General features: G+C 36.4%; 1 protein-coding gene and 1 non-coding gene across 2 annotated transcripts in view; both read left to right on the plus strand.

The window, feature by feature from the left end:
• The window catches only part of LOC141283190 (exostosin-1), a 370,248-nt gene that overhangs the window by 160,456 nt on the left and 191,489 nt on the right, over nt 1–18,303 (plus strand).
• LOC141283938 (U1 spliceosomal RNA) lies at nt 281–444 on the plus strand. Its single transcript, XR_012338304.1, has one exon. It is a non-coding gene; the product is annotated as a U1 spliceosomal RNA (small nuclear RNA).

Genomic DNA, 18,303 nt, shown 5'->3' on the forward strand with positions numbered 1-18,303 from the left:
ATGCTGCATTGACTGACTTGCAGCCATAGGTTGATACAAAAATGAGGGGAAAGAATAGGGCGAAGAGAAAGAAACCATGTCATATGAGATATAGTGTACTTTGTTTGGTAGGCCCTAAAGAGTCTCACTTTATAGAGGGACAAATGCAAAGAACCAAAGACATTTTACCTGGACATTTTATTTGAACCTGTTAAAATGTTTGAATGTCATATTATAAGCTAGTCTAGCGTAGCCAGACCTTCAGACTCAGAAAATGTCGCCACAATAATAGATCAGTGTGTAACTTAACTGGCAGGGGAGACACCATGATCGAGAAGGTGGTGCACCCAGGGCAAGGCTCGGCCATTGCACTCCGGCCGTGCAGACCCCCGTGAATTCCCCAAATGTGCAAATCTTGACTGCATAATTTATGGTAGTAGGGGACTGCGTTTGCGCTCTCCCCTGCATTTTTGGGGCAGTCATGGCCTAATGGTTGTTCGAGTCTCAGGTCCGGCAGGGATTGTCGCTGGGAAGAGTAAATAACCAGTGCTCTCTTCCATCCTCAATACCATCCTCGACTAAGGTGAGACCCTTGAGCAAGGCACCAAACACCCAACTGCTCCCCGGGCGCCACAGCAATATGGCTGCCCACTGCTCCAGGTGTGTGTTTATGGTGTGTGTTCACTACTGTGTGTATGCACTTGGATGGGTTAAATGCAGAGCACAAAATCTGAGAATGGGTCACCATACTTTGCCACAAGTCATGTCCTTTCCTTTTCCTTTCTTAAAACTCTTGACTGCGCACTGCATTTTGGGTTGTCGCGGCCATGTCTGGGGACATGCTAAGTAGTGTACAATGACAACAAATACAAATCACAAGAGAAAAAAAACAGCTACATTTGTGTTAATATTTTAAAGAGCTGATTGCATTTGCTTACAATAACACATTTAAGTGGATCAGGGATTATGAATCTATTATAACTAATAAATACAAATGACAAAACCAGTTTCATTGAGCTGCTTTCACCATTCTGTTGTTTCAAGCTGAAAAGCGGAAAATTGCGCTTCATTTTAGATCTGGTTTCCACTCCGGGCATGAGAGCAGATATGGCAGGTCATAACACAGCAGGTGTTCTCCATTTTAATGTGGTTTTAACTGTTTAGTGAATAGTGAATAGGGTATAGGGGGCGATTTCGGATACAGCCCCAGTCTCTACTGTAGTGTCCGTGTCCCTAAATCCCAGAATGCCATGCGTTGCTGACGTCACGTTCCCATTCTCTGTTAGTTCCGGGTTTAATGAAGGTCCACCTTCCAAAAAAAAAAAAAAAAATGTGTTGTGATTGGTTAGCAGTCCCACTGCATTGCAATTGGCGAACAGCTTAGACAGCATTTCAGTAGTGCCACACCCCTTCCTAAAGCAGCAAGTTCCGTGTACAGCTGAGCAAACTGGATTAAAGTGATTCTTACATTTTAAATATGGATATTTTTCTTACAAAAACACATCGGATCGCTAAAGGAGGCTTTTACTAATGAAGCCATGTGAGGCACTTTTTATTATGGATCGACTTGTTTTGGACTGATGGACACTTGCCATTGGAGCTTGGGAGTGCCAGGATTATTTTTGATATAACTCCGATTAAATTTGTCTGAAAGAAGGAAGTCAAATACACCTAGGATGCATGGAGGGTGAATGAATAATACGCTACAGTAGTGTTGGTCTTATCATCAGTCTGCAAGATCACTGATAAATGATATTATCATTATTGTGCTAATTTATTTAATTATTTACATGCCCGAAATCAGCTCCAGCATAAGGCTAGTGAAGCTATCTACACTGTATAATGAATAAATCTCTTACCACTAAGAGTCTACGGTGCAGCTCTGGCGTGACCAATAATTTAGTCAATGCTCACATTTATACAAGCCGTCCTCCGGCTGTCCATGCTACATCGCTAAAGTTAACGAATCCCCCACCTCGTCCCTCCCCACCTGCCAACGATTCAAATTTCTGTAGGCAGGATTTATTTGAATGATATTCTAATGGATCGCGTTGTGACATAGCATCTGGAAAACAAACGCTGTAGTCCAAAGGAGCCATTCGTTGTAGTTCTTGCAAAGGGGATTTTTAAAAAACTAAATATCTCCCTTTGAAGCGGACTTTGAGATTTGTAAATTTGTAGATGTTTTTATGCCCAAACATACACACCACACACTGGCTAAAATTCAAAAAGTGAAAAAGCATAATAGGACCCCTTTAAAGATTCTATGCCACAAACTTTCAATATTTCACATACAAAGCCCAGCGTTTAGTTGATCCTGTAAATGCTCATTGTCACAGTTGTAAACAAGACAATTATCTTCTTTTGTGAGCGGGTTTGGCGTCACGACATCTTTGTTTCCAGGCGGAGCATTAAAGAACGCTACACACACGTCCCCTGGAAATCCTGTACACTTTATCCAATCAGAGGACGACTTTGAAACTCCCAAAGTCTTTCTAGCTAAGTGTGCCGTATGCATCAGACATTCAGCCAGCGGTCCGTGGGCGTGACGTCTGAGGCTGAGACTAATTATAGGCTAACAAATGATGTCAAGGTCGTTCTTAGTGGATGCATTCGCTTCCTCTCAAGTTCACACAGTTCATCAAATCAACTATGAACATTTTGCATTTCCTTCTAATGTTTACAAATTCATGGACATGTTGGCTTTGAATCTGTGGTGGACAGTAACTAAGTATTTTTACTTTGTTACTATACTTAATAGGGCGGGGCAAAAATATTTATATTACTATTTTATTTCATTCTCATTTTTACGAAACAATGTTGATTCTTAAAAGGGCAGGAATCAACTAGTCTAGCATGTTTTCATTTAGCCTAATGAACGGAACATTGTAGCACACCTCCCATCTAATAAATTGCAAAAAGCTTTGTGTTTTGTTACTATTGATGTGAAAAAAGTTTCAGGTTTCAACTTCTTTCCATTTTATTAATATTCAAACAGTAAATGCCGTTTTGGCACTGTTTAATGTGGAGTGACAAATCGCCGTAGCACCTCAGTTCAAGAGAAGTGGCAGCACGAAGCACACGCGATCTAATAATCTCTTCCACTTTAAAACCAGTTACAGCAACTGCAGAAAGACGTACATATAACAGCTTGTATACAATATGCCACATAATGTCACATTTACCTCAGAAAAATATATTACACCAATATGTGGTGACCATAAACTCAGCTAGTCAGCTAGACAAATATATGCATATATGCATATATTTGTCAAGTTTTTATGACAGCCCACATTTAAATGTTTATATTTCAAAAAACAAACTGGACTTGAAATATAATTATGTAATTGTAACTTTTATAAAAAGTGTAATTTAAGTGTTTGTGTACAAATCAGTTATTTTTAACATTCAATATTATAGTCATGGCGTACCAAATGACTCAAATGTATATGTTACAGCATTAAATTTGCCATGCACTGCACCTGATATATATCTAAAAAAAGCAATATTGAATCAAAACTGAATTGAAATCAATACAGCTCTAGTACATTTTTCAAGTATCTGTACTTTATCAGAGTATTGTATTTTATTTTATTTTGGGAAAATTGTATTTTTACTTCTGAAGCATTATATCATATTGTTTGCCCTATTTTATTCTATAAAAAGCATATAATTCCTTGTTATCTTTAACTGAATATATTGCCACCCTCTCTGAGACACAACAGCGATGTCTGATTCAAGCTGATTCTTTCCAGTGAACCTGGTGAATTAGTTTACACATCACACTGAACGATTCATTCGCAAATAGGACTGATTGATTACAGCAGTTCTTTAGTCAGCCACTCACTGATTAAATGAGCTTGAATGTGAATACAGCTGAATTCTACTATTGATGATTGTAAATGAAAGACATATTTAGGTCATGACTGTCAGTATTTGTGATCTAAATAAATAAGGAGCTGTTTAAAGGTTTTTCCAAATCTGTTCTGATGAGCAAACAAACTCATCTACATCTTGGATGGCCTGAGGGTGAGTAAATTTTCAGCAATTTTTATTTTGGGTAAACTATTCCTTGAAGGAATTATAAACCAAATACAGTGAGTAAATCAGCTGTCTGTAACTCAGAGAGGTTTCATTTTGTCCATCTGGTCAGTGATTCAAGACTTTTTTTGGTATCTTTCTCTTGCTGTTTTTCCTGTTCTTCCTTTTGCCCTGGTTTTTCTGTGATAACAAGGCAGTATTTTGTGATGAGTAATGTTCTGGCTTCGGTCCACTTGATCAATACAAGCTGACATTCACAAACAATGGAAAGCACTGTGGTCATTAAAACCATATGGATTATGTTTAAAGCACACAGACAGAGAGTGAGAATGGATGGGAGGGAAGGTGGAGATGGGAAATATTTCCACAGTGCTCACTTTGTCACCAAGGAGATGAGTGTTTGGCCTGAAAACAAAAGCTCATGAGGCTTTTTGACCTGTTGCGATTTACGTCAGTCTTTGTCTCTCAGTTTGTCACTGAATTAAAACCAGGCAATCAAGAAAGAGTGGATCAAACTCATTTAATTGCTGACATTAAGTTATTTAGAGCTTGAAGGCAGATGCCGCACAGTCACTATGCTTTTAATTGCTTTTCATATAAACCTGCATACGATCGATGTGTTTTTAAAATGCTATGTCAAATAAAAAACAAAAAATGTGTCTTGAACTCTACTAGCTTGTACAGGGGTCTCAGTTCTGGACTTTTAAGCTGTAAATGCCATGTGACTGAGAGCCTGTTACCCCATATGATCCATCTCCTGTGGGATACTGTAGTTTAGCGAAGAGAAGACAGAGAGGTTTATGTTCCTTTGAGCATTTTAACTTCTCTGTATCATTTGTCTTTGCCTACATGCACGAAAGTGATTTAAAAAATGATGTGTTGGAAAACTGCATCAGAAATTGTCAGCATTTAGAGTAAGATTGATTCATGCGTTGATGAACTTGTTTGCATTGCTCATGTTGTTCATGATATGATGTATTATGCACTGCTACAGTTTGCAAATACTATCCACTCCAAGACTGATTTGTTGTCAAAACAGAATGTTGTTTTATTTTTACCAGCAATGCATGTCAGATAAAACAACAGTTGTGCAGATTTCTATTAATATATTCTATTATATATATATATATATATATATATATATATATATATATATATATATATATATATATATATATGTGTGTGTGTATGTGACCCTGGACCACAAAACCAGTCATAAGGTTAAATTTTACAAAACTGAGATGTATACATCATATGAAAGCTCAATAAATAAGCTTTCTATTGATGTATGGTTTGTTAGGATAGGACAATATTTGGCAGAGATACGTCTATTTGAAAATATGGAATCTGAGGGTGCAAAAAAAAATCGAAATACTGAGAAAATCACCTTTAAAGTTCTCCAAATTAAGTTCTTAACAATGCATATTACTAATCAAAAATTACATTTTGATATATTTATAGTAGGAATTTTACAAAAAAAAATCTTATATATATATATAATATATATATACGCTTTATCAAACTCTGTATCAAAATCATATTTTGTGTGAAAAGGAATAAAAGGTGTTGGAGTTTTACTGCCCTTTAGTGTTAATTTCTTTTGGAAACTGCAGTGATATTGTGCAAAAAACTGCCCCCAGGTACATTTTTGTCATGAGACCAGGTAGCATTAATTCATCTCACTCAAAAAACAAAACAAAACAAAAAAACAAACAAACAAAAAAAACAGATTCAGTATTTCTCAAAATGAATAAAAACCATGAAATGCAAACTCTGAAAAAGATGCAAACCTGCAATAATTAAATATGTTATATTTACATTTTATTTAGTTATTTAGCAGATGCTTTTATCCAAAGTGACTTACAAATGAGGACAATAGAAGCAATCAAAACCAACAAAAGAGCAATAATATGCAAATGTTGTGACAAACCTTTTCCCCTAATGCATTATTTTCCATAAAAAGTAACTAAATAATGTAATTAGTTACTTTTTTGGGGAGTAACGCAATATTGCAATGCATTACTTTTAAAAAACTGATAAAACTGGACATGCTAATTAAGTGATAAACTAATATTAAAACAGATGAAAAAAAGTTCAGGTAAGAGTGAAAAACATGTTGAAAATCAGAGAAAGTACAGTGAGAGAGTGATGGGATCGCCATGACAACTCCTCTTCATACTGATCACTGAATGCAATTAGCCTGCCTGGCAAAAAAAAAAAAAAAAAAAGAAAGAAAGAAAGAAAGAAAAAGAAAAACTATACACCCACACAGGAATGCACAACATTAACTACTTCAGACAGCACTTTACACGTCTGTGTTGTCTCTCTGAGAGTAAATATTTCATATGGACAAGAAACAACAAGAAAACAAAACTATTGTTTATCTTTTCATTCATTCATTCATGAGTGTGCAATTTCGTACAAACTTTCTGTATGATTTGTATAAGCCCTTAGTGAGGGTCAGATACAAAAATCATGTACAAGGATCATGTACAAAAATATCCAAATTGGCAATAAATCTAAATATTTCAAAATTGCTGTGAACTGTGTTGTACAAATCATTTAAAATGTCAGTTTTTGTAAGTTTTACATTAAATTTAGATTCTAATGAGACATAAGTATTATAGTTATTAAATATTAATTTGGTTATCTCCGAAGCTCACGTGAATTTGTTCTGTATCATTAGGTGTGACACTGTGGTGCATTTTAAGCTTATCTGAAAGCCTTTCCTTTGGTGGTTTTTGTGCAGAAATACTGCTTGTTAAGTCAATGGCTGATTGGGCAGTTGCCCTTATTTGCTTCAGTCAGTGAAACAAAACTAAAAAGTCAAATGTATTTGAAAGAAAGCCGTAGAGTAAGAGAGAGATGTTGATGTTAAAGCCTCTTTCTTCCGTGCGTCTCTATTGCCCTTCATAAATATTACACATCCTTTGCATTGTAAATTTCTAATGAGGACTGCCGTGTTCACTGCCATGTCAAATAGTAGGTTTTTAGCTCTGCCTGTCCACTGGCAGATTATGAATAATTGATTAGTATGATAATTAATCTGCATGGAAACCACTAGGGAGGCGGACCTGTCCAAGACAGACAGGTGATGCTTGGGTTGAACTTGTGTGAATGCAGTGACATCTATAGATATAGATTGATATGAAAAATGCTTGCTTCTTGCAACACTTTTTTAATGCAGTACAGAATATGAATCTGTACATCAATAGTGCAATAAAATAAATACATTTTAATTGGCTTTGCCATTTTAAGCATTAGAATGAGTTTAAATATGTTACTCTAATTTATTCAACACTCTAATGGCCAATTTTTATTTCGGTTTAGGCAAATTGGTGGCCTGTATGAATTTATTCATGATTTTATATGATCTGCTACACCACACTGATGGTTAGGTTTAGGAGTGAAACTTCATGCTTACTTTATTTCTACAATATATATATATATGTAATATATATATATATATACTGTATACATATCATGGCACATGTTGTCACAGTTCTGTCTGTCAGTGTGTATTGGTTTCTCCCATTGTCTTCCCCTGTTGTTCTGGTTATGTTGGTTTCACTCCATGCCCATATTTGGACTTCCCCCTCGTTAGCCTAATTCGCACCACCTGTCCTTGTCATTAAGCACTCCCTTTATAAGTTGGTCTGTGTTCACAGTTCCCTGTCTGTCTTTAATGTTGTTTTGACGTTGTTGAATGTTCTTCTGTGTTCCTGTTTATTCCTGCCTGATTTACCGGTGGATTTATTAACGACTTTGTTTATTTGTGTCTCCGTGTTCTGTCTCCTCCATCAGCACCGTCCGTAACACATGTAGAAAAAGTCATGATACTTTGTGTTTTTATGTCTCTATTTTCCTTACCTGCAGAGTTGTTCACAAGCTGTTGTTGAACAAATGAAGCGGACAGGTTTTTACTGGTTTAATTTAAGTGGATTGTAGGTAAATATCCACTTCATCTAGTATTATTTTTGAACTTTCCAAATGATTCAGTAAGTGTACAAATGATTCAAACAAAATTGCGAACAGATTTAGATTGTTAATTCGTATGACCTTTTGAATAAGAAGTGATTCATTTATGAATCATCGCTAGTTCTGATTCTAAAGAGCAAATAAAAATATGTTATTCATTTGACTGCTGAAATGCAGTGAGGTAAAAAAAAAAGCATTGTGCATTTGTGAGCAATACAATTTAAAAGGGATAGTTCACCCAAAAATGAAAATTTGATGTTTATCTGCTTACCCCCAGAGCATCCAAGATGTAGGTGATTTTGTTTCTTCAGTAGAACACGAACAAATATTTTTAACTCAAACTGTTGCAGTCTGTCAGTCATATAATGGCAGTCAATGGGATCCATGGTTTTGAGAGTCAAAAAACATACACGGACAAAACCAAATTAAACCCTGTGGCTTGTGACGATACATTGAGGTGTTAAGATATGAAACAATCAATCTGTGCAAGAAATATTTATATCATTTTTTACCTCTGATCCACCGCAATGTCCAGCTGTCCTAAGCATGTTCACAAAGGCCATTTTTGAACATTAATGTGCTTTGGCAGTTTGTGAACACAACCACCCTACAATGATAAAAATCCACCCAGTAGTATTTTTTTTTTAATCTTTAAAAGTGATATCCCCTTTATTAAATCAGGTTATTCTCAGCTTCTTGTCAGTGTGATGGCACACTGACAGAGGCCGCTCCCACGATAGTTGATTGATATGAGCACCTTAACTTAGACCCGCCCTCACCAAGCTGAAACAGTTCAGTCGCCATTGTGTCGACTCAGGTGCAGGGGAAGACAAGAATTTCCAGATTGAGGTGTTCTGTTGTTGGATGTAATAATGAACATAGCAGTCGTCATTTATTCCCGACATTTGAGCCGCTGAAGATGCAGAGGATTGATGTTACTTTAGTTTTTGAAAGGAAAGCACCGATCCTGATCTACATATGCATCTATGTTCGTGCTAATCATTTGTGATGACGTTCACCCACAGCAGAAGTGAGCATAAGGGTTTTTTATGCATCTTTGCAAATGCCCTTTCTTAATAATGTACTAGTTAGCAAGTCTGACAGCTAAACGCGGCTAAATTCGGCTAAAGTAAACATTAAGGCTCATCATCCCACTGCAGAGAGGGGCAGGGCAAGCAGAGCTCATTAGCATTTAAAGAAACATGCAACAGAATAGCTCGCTCTAAAAAAGGCTGATTTTGACAAGTTAAAAACAATGTTTTTTACACGACCATTGAGAAATTTTAACCGAAGTATGTTATAGACTTCTCATTAAAACCCTAAAGAATCATATCAACTGGTGGAAAATGGCCATCCGATGACCCCTTTAACATTAACTAAGAATTAACAATACTTCTATAGCATTTATTAATAATATTAATTTTGAAATTTACTAATGCATTATTAAAATCACAAGTTGTGTTTGTTGACATTAGATAATGCACTGTAAACTAACATGAACAAACAATGCATGACTGTATTTTTATTAACTAACATTAACAAAGATTTATAAATGTATTGTTCATTCGCCTTAGTTAATACATTAACTAATGTTAACAAATGACAGCTTATTGTAAAGTGTTACCAGATATAGTAATTTTGAGACTTATTGCTATGAGCGGAATGAAGATGAAATGTTAACTATACACCAGACTGTCTATGTGTGTGTGCCTGACTGGACAGTTGTGGTTTATAAGTGGTGTTTCAGTGTCAACATTGTGCCAAAAGTGTGTGTGTACGTGTGTTTGGTTTGTAAGTGGTTATTATTCAAGCATTTATTTACTGACAGGCACCCGCTGCCATGAATATTTCATATTTGATGTACAGCACGATTCCATCTGATAAAAACGACTGATTAAAAAGAAAGAAAATCAATAAGACCCTGATGGGTGAGAGCGGTGGAACGATAGAGTGTTAAGCCACGGAAGACGATCCTCTCTTCTAGTGCTGAGGAGTATGAAATCTCATCAGACAAGCTTACTTCTGTCAAGGTCAAACACTCACGGGCTCCCCAGCTCTTGTTTGCCGTTGTTTTTCCATCTCTCTTTCTTTCTGTCTCTGTCTCTCTCTCTCTTTCTCTGTTGGTTGAAAGTTTTATTTTGTTATGTTGTAATTTGACAGGTTTGTGTTGTCTGACACACTGTGATTTGTCTGCGAGCTCCCCTGTCTTCTTTTTGTGGGACAGGAGTATGATGGACGGCCTTTTTCTGTCTTCTTTTTCCCTTGGTTTTCTAAGATCTCGTTAAAGCAGTTCTGTTCCTTTGGTGATTGTTGAAGTCAAAAACAAAGTGCTTGCGATTTTCCAAAATATCATCTGCAAGTTGTTAAAAGCAATAGTTCACCAACAACTGAAAATTCGGTCATTATTTACTTATCTTTATCTTAAAACAAACCGGTGTGGTTTTAATTATTACATGGAATGCGAATGGGAAAATTCGGAAGAACTTTGAAGCAGCACTGGTCGCTGTTTTACATGCAGTTACAATGAACAGGAGCTTGTAATTTTCAGAAAGGGCATAAAAGAATCATAAAAGTACTTCATATGACTTAGCACTGTATTTCTCTTCTGATACCATTCATTAGCTTTGAGTGAGGAACTGCTGTGATTGAATCATTTAGTTGGAAGTTGAAAACTGAATTAGTACAATACATGAACTACATAAGACAAGTAGTTACAAAACATGGATAGATGGAACATTGTGATCACCATTGAGAGCTCATTAACTAGCAATACAGATCATTATGAGGGTCTCATATAAATTTTTACAATCCCAATATCAATTGGGGGCAAATGGGCTTGCGCAACGGTGTTTTTTTTTTTTTTTTTTTAGTTTGTTTTTTAACTCATGTGTGTTTTATTTTTCATGATAGCAACGAAGATGAAATGCAGAGAAAGTTCATTACTCTATGGAAGGCTGTTTCTGCCAAAGAAAGGTTATTGCGACTTTTTATCTCACAAATCTGACTTTTTTTCTCCAATTTTTTTTTCCTCAGATTTGTGAAGTCGCAATTCTGAGAAACAATGTCAGAATTGCAAGATATGAGCTCACAAATCAGACCTTTTTTTCTCAGAATTGCATAATTTAATTGCATGTTACAAGCAAAGTAGATGGCGGCGCGCACAGTCGCAGCGGCTCCTCGCTCTCCTTTTCGGTGTTTGTTACGTGTGTTTTTGTTTACATGTTTGTTTTCAAATGTAAAATTCAGTCGGGCAAATCCATCGTACAACCGTCAAGACCTTCTGATTATCGGACAGCAGTCAAAACAAGCTGTTACAAGCGACTTTCTGCACTCAAACCATATACCGGAGGAGATATCCAGAACACCGGGTTCTCCCTGGATTGTTTTCGGCCCCGGCAAGCGACGAAGGCGGCGACGGCACAGGAAACAAAAGCGAGGATGCCGGTCCGGCCTACTTGCTAAGCTAAGGAAACATCCACATAAACCATCGCTACCCAGCATTCTTCTCAGCAATGCGAGATCCATGTGCAATAAAATGGACGAACTTAAACTGCAGATATCAACGAACAAACTTATCGAGGACTGCAACATTCTGATCATAACAGAAACTTGGCTTCACCCGCTCATCCCAGACGTAGCCATTGAGCTAGCGGGCCGCACAGCACTGCGCTGGGACAGGAACAACAACTCCGGTAAGAGCAAAGGAGGGGGTTTATGCATTTATGTGCACAACAGCTGGTGTACAAATACAAAGATCATAGGCTCTCATTGCTCTGCTGATTTGGAGTATCTGACAGTTAAATGCAGACCGAACTATCTTCCGCGTGAATTTACCGCTGTTATAGTCACCGCTGTTTACATTCCACCAGATGCTAATGCTAGCGTAGCCCTAGGCTACCTGTACAATACAATAAACACTCATCAGAGCACTTACCCAGATGCATCCCTTATCATTGCGGGAGATTTTAACCACGCAAATTTAAAGGCTGTTCTTCCAAAATTTCACCAACACATTAATTGTGCTACCAGAGGTGCAAGGACATTAGACAAGGTTTACTCAAACACTAAAAACGGACTTAAATCAATACCTCTTCCACATCTTGGCCAGTCAGATCACCTATCCATACTACTAATTCCAGCGTACATACCTTTAAGGAGGAAAATTCAACCCACCATAAAGACTGTAAAAACATGGCCTGAAGGAGCATCCATGCAGCTGCAGGACTGCTTTGATAGGACAAACTGGGACATTTTTGAATCAGAAGACCTGGAAGAGTACACATCAACTGTACTCTGCTACATACAAAACTGTGTTGACAATGTCACAGTAGACAAAAACATTAAGATCTACCCCAACCAAAAGCCCTGGATGACGAAGAAGGTCAAAAATCTCCTCAAAGACCGCAACAATGCCTTCAGGTCTGGTGATAAAGTACTGTACAGCATTTCCAGAGCTAACTTGAAGAGAGGCATCAGAGAGGCTAAAGCAGCCTACAAAGGGAGAATTGAGGACAACTTCACCAACAACAACCCACGGCTGGTATGGCAAGGACTCCAACAAATCACAAACTACAAATCCAACAACCACATGACTGTTAATGGCGATGCTACCTTGGCTGAAGAATTAAACTGTTTCTTTGCTCGCTTCGAGGTAGAAACGACAAGGTCAGTTAATCCTCCTCCATTAGTGAATACACCCCCATTAGCCGCCAGCAACCACATACTCACCCTACAAGAGCATGACGTGAGACAGATGCTCAGAACAGTTAACCCAAGGAAAGCATCCGGACCTGATGGTGTGAGTGGTAAAGTGCTGAAGGTCTGTGCCGACCAGCTCTCCGAGGTGTTTACAAAGCTCTTTAATCTGTCCCTGTCTAAATCTATCGTTCCGTCCTGCCTGAAGTCCACCACCATTGTACCACTGCCGAAAAAGACTACTACAACGTGTCCGAATGACTACCGTCCAGTCGCACTCACTCCAGTTATCACCAAGTGCTTCGAGAGGCTGGTCTTACGGCACATCAAAGCCAGTCTTCCACCTACCTTCGATCCACACCAGTTTGCGTACAGAGCGAACCGGTCCACAGAGGATGCTATCACCACGGCTCTTCATTCTGCTTTGACACACCTTGAACACCAAAGGAGCTATGTGAGGATGCTCTTCATAGACTTTAGCTCAGCTTTTAATACAGTAAACCTGGACACACTCATAATAAAACTTGCAGACTTAGGCCTCTCTGAAACAACATGTCTCTGGATCAAAGACTTTCTCAGCAACCGCCCCCAGAGAGTCAAGATAGGCCCCAATCTCTCCTCCACCATCACACTCAGCACTGGAACCCCACAAGGATGCGTGCTGAGCCCTCTTCTCTACACCCTCTATACCCATGACTGCTCTCCTGCTCACCAAACCAACAGAATCATTAAGTTTGCGGATGACACAACCGTAGTCGGGCTTATCTCTGATGATGATGAGTCTGCCTACAGGGACGAAGTCCAAAGACTAACTACATGGTGCGCGGATAACAGCCTAATCCTCAACTCCTCAAAAACAAAAGAACTAATAATAAACTTCCGTAGAAACAGTCCAGACCCTTCACCACTCTACATAAATGGGGACTGTGTGGAAAGAGTTTCAGATCACAAATTTCTGGGTACACACATCTCCTCAGTACTTACATGGACCACGAACACTACTGCGGCAGTCAAGAAAGCACAGCAGAGGCTTCATTTCCTCAGAATCCTGAAACAAAACCACCTACAGGAGAAACTTCTGGTGTCTTTTTACCGTTGCTCCATTGAAAGTGTGCTGACGTATTGCATTTCTGTGTGGTATGCCAGCTGTTCAGAAGCAGACAGGAGAAATCTTCAGAGAACCATCAACACAGCCCAGAAAATCATTGGCTGCCCCCTGCCCTCTCTGGAGGTATTATCCAGCTCTCACTACATCAATAGAACAACCAGGATACTGAAAGACCCATCTCATCCCGGACATCATCTGTTCAACCGACTGCCCTCGGGCAGACGCTTCAGGTCCATACCATCACGAACAAATAGACTCAAAAACAGTTTCTACCCTAGAGCCATTCGCGAACTGAACACCCCGAAACCACCTACATAAACTTTCAGTAGCTAGCTAGAACAGCATCTGAAATATTGCACAGTTTTTAAAAAAAACTAATATTTTGCACAATATTTATGAATACATCAGGGCATATCTTTAAGGCATCATTGCACTTCTGTTAAAATACTGCATTTTGCACCTGTTACTACCTGTTACTTGAACTTTTAATTGCACTACTTAACATAGGAATACTTGCTGCTATTCCTGTTTTTATTTATTATTGTATTTTTTAATTTGTATTTTTAATGTCACTGTGTTTTTTAATGTATGTTACACCCAAGGATTGCTTCTTCAATTTCGTTGTAACTATACAATGACAATAAAGGAATCTTGAATCTTGAATCTTGAATAATAAAAATTTGAAATTGCAAGAAGTGAAATAGAATGCTGACTTTATAATTCAGAATTAACTTTATTTCTCAGAATCCAAGTTTATATAATGCAATTTTGACTTTATAACTCACAATTCAAGTTTATATCACACAATTCTAAGAAAAAAAATTAGAATTACGACTGTTTCTCAGAATTGAGACTTTATTCTTACAATTGCAAGTTTATATCTCACAATTCTAAGAAAAAAGTCAGAATTACGACTATTTCTCAAAATTGCAAGTTTATATAACACAATTCTGACTTTATGACTTGCAATTCAAGTTTATATCACACAATTCTGAGAAAAAATTCTGAATTACAACTTTATTTCTCAGAATTGCGACTTTATTTCTTAAAACTGCAAGTTTATATCATGCAATTCTGCCTTTATAACTCGCAATTCAAGTTTATATCACGCAATTCTGAGAAAAAAAAAATTACAACTATTTCTCCAAATTGCGACTTTATTTCTTGGAATTGCAACTTTACATCACACAGTTCTGACTTTAAAAGGATTACAACATTATTTCTCAGAAGTGCAACTTTATTTCTTAGAATTGCAAGTTTATATCACACAATTCTGATTTTATAACTTGAAATTTAAGTTTATATCATGCAATTCTGAAAAAAAAAAATCCAAATTATGGCTATTTCTTAGAACTGCAAGAAATAAAGTAGAATGCTGACTATATAACTAGCAATTCATGTTTATATCATGCAACTCTGACAAAAAAAGTAAAAATTACGACTATTTTTAGAATTGTGACTTTATTCTTAGAATTGCAAGTTTATATCTCACAGTTCTGACTTTATAACTCGCAATTGCCAGTTTATAACTCACAATTCTGAATAAAAACAATCAAAATTATGACTATTTCTCAGAATTGTGACTTTATTTCTTAGAATTGCAAGTTTATATCATGCAATTCTGACTTTATAAGTATTACGACTTAGAATTGCAATTTTATATCACGCAATTCTGATTGTTTAACTCACAATTGCAAGTTTATATCTCACAATTCTAAGAAAAAGTCAGAACTACGACTATTTCTCAAAATTGCAAGTTTATATCACACAATTCTGAGAAAAAAATTCAGAATTACGACTTTATTTCTCAGAATTGCGACTTTATTTCTTAAAACTGCAAGTTTATAGCATGCAATTCTGACTTTATAACTTGCAATTGAAGTTTATATCACGCAATTCTGAGAAAATTCTGAGAATTGCGACTTTATTTCTTAGAATTGCAACTTTATATCACGCAATTCTGACTTTTTAAGAATTATGACTTTATTTCTCAGAAGTGCAACTTTATTTCTTAGAATTGCAAGTTTATATCATGCAATTCTGATTTTATAACTTGAAATTCAAGTTTATATCATGCAAATCTGAAAAAAAAATCTGAATTATGACTATTTCTTAGAATGTTAAGAAATAAAGTTGAATGCTGACTTTATAACTAGCAATTCATGTTTATATCATGCAATTCTGAGAAAAAGTAAAAATTACTATTTCTCAGAATTGTGACTTTATTCTTAGAATTGCAAGTTTATATCTCACAATTCTGACTGTATAACTCACAGTTGCCAGTTTATAACTCACAATTCTGAAGAAAAAAAAAATCGAAATTCTGACTATTTTTCAAAATTGTGACTTTATTTCTTAGAATTCCAAGTTTATATCATGCAATTCTGACTTTATAACTCGCAATTCAAGTTTATATCACACAATTCTGAGAAAAAATTCAGAATTACGACTATTTCTCAGAATTGCGACTTTATTCTTAGAATTGCAAGTTTATATCTCACAATTCTGACTGTATAACTCACAATTGTGAGTTTATAACTCACAATTCTGGAAAAAATTCAGAATTACGACTATTTCTCATAACTGCGACTTTATTTCTTAGAATTGCAAGTTTATGTCACACAATTCTGATTTTATAACTTGAAATTCAAGTTTATATCACGCAATTCTTAAAAAAAAAGTCAGAATTATGACTATTTCTTAGAATTGCGACTTAATTTCTTAGAATTGCGAGTTTATGTCTCGCAATTCTAAGAAAAAAGCCAGAATTGCGAGATAAAATGTAAATTGCGAGAAATAAAGTAGAATTCTGACTTTATTTTTTTGCAATAGCAAATTTATATCACGTAATTGTGAGTTATAAAGTCAGAATTGCTTAATATAAATAATAAAAAAAAAGATAAGGTAGAATTCAGTTTTTATAACTCACTATTGCAAGTTTATACTACGCAATTCTGAGAGAAAAAAAGAGGTAGCAATTACCTTTTTTTAATTCAGTGTCAGATATAGGCTTCTATATTATTCACACTGGGAAGAGAGGCGTAATGAAATACTAACAGAAATTAAATATAGGCTATGTATAAAAGCAGAAGAAGAAGAAGATGAAGAAAAAGCCAAAATGTTTCTGCTCAACTAGTTTTTACAAACAGAACTGCAATAATAATAACTGTTTTTCAAGCAAGTTTTCTAAACACTCCCCCAGCAGCTGAATTAGAAGAGGAAATTTTAAACAAAGGAGAGATGATATGGTTCACACAATGCTACACACCAAACTTTCAGAAAGTCTCAAAATCACAAATCAATCTGAAATGAGCTCTAGCCTCAGACATATGAAGAAAATATCTGTTTCTGAAAAGAAACAGTAAAGAAGAGCAAAAAGCAAGAGGCACAATATTAAAAACCAGCAGAGCACAGAGATGTAGGAGCATGTTCACAGAGCCATGTGGCTTAGGAGGCGAAGTGTTTCTCTTGTTGCCATTTTTTCCTTTTTGTTTAAAGAAACAGTTCACCCATAAATTAAAATTCTGTCAGCCTTTTTCACCTTCATGTTCTTCCAAATCCATATGACTTTATTTCTTTACTGGAACACAAAAGGCAATATATTATAGAATGTGCTGGTCTTGCTTTTCAACAAACTTACATTTATTGGACTGGAGCTTCAAAAAAGATATAAAAGTATCGTGGAAGTGGTCCAGGAATCGATGTGCTATAATCTAAATCTTGTGTTACAAGTTTTGTGTGAGGAACAGACCAAAATTTTTGATTACTCAATGAAAATCTTGACTTCCGCACAAACTCTCCTTAGTACATCAATGAGGTTCCATGAGAAAAGTGGTGATTGCCAGTTCTTGCAAAGATCTTTCTTGAATCTGTTTAATGATCTGTGACTTATCTCACAATACCAGTCTGATTCATTCACATATTTGACTGATCTTGCTCTTGAGTGACTAGAATGAATCAATTCACTTGCAGACAATCAATCACAGAACTAGGCTATTGTAAATACTGTGAAGATTTGTTCTCCTAACCTGTTCTTCAGATTTCATCCTTTTATGGTTCACAGAAAGGTCATACTAGTTATAAACAACATGAACATGGCTGTATTACTCATTTAAAAATAGTCTAAAACCTCTGAAAAGTAATTCTTAGGGAAATAAATGAGATGAATGCTTTAGATGAGATACTTTAGATTTTTTTACAAACATGACCTCACAAATTATAAACTATGACAAGAATGGAACGTGGATAGATTGTTACAGTTTGCTAGCAGGAAATTTTAAAAACCTCTACACTGCCGCAAGGTCTTCTTTTCTTTTTCTTATTTGTAGTCAAGTACAAAGAATGAGGCGCCAGCATCTTGACATCATTCTCTAACCCTGCCATGTATAACAGATTTTTCTAAAAGAACGGTTCTTTTGTTAAAGACTCTTGAGGAGCATACAGTGCGAGTGTGATACAGATGAGTTCATGTAAGTGCTGTAATTTAGCCATCTGCTTGACGA

This window comes from Garra rufa, chromosome 13 (assembly GCF_049309525.1).
Source record: "Garra rufa chromosome 13, GarRuf1.0, whole genome shotgun sequence".
Lineage (NCBI taxonomy): Eukaryota > Metazoa > Chordata > Actinopteri > Cypriniformes > Cyprinidae > Garra > Garra rufa.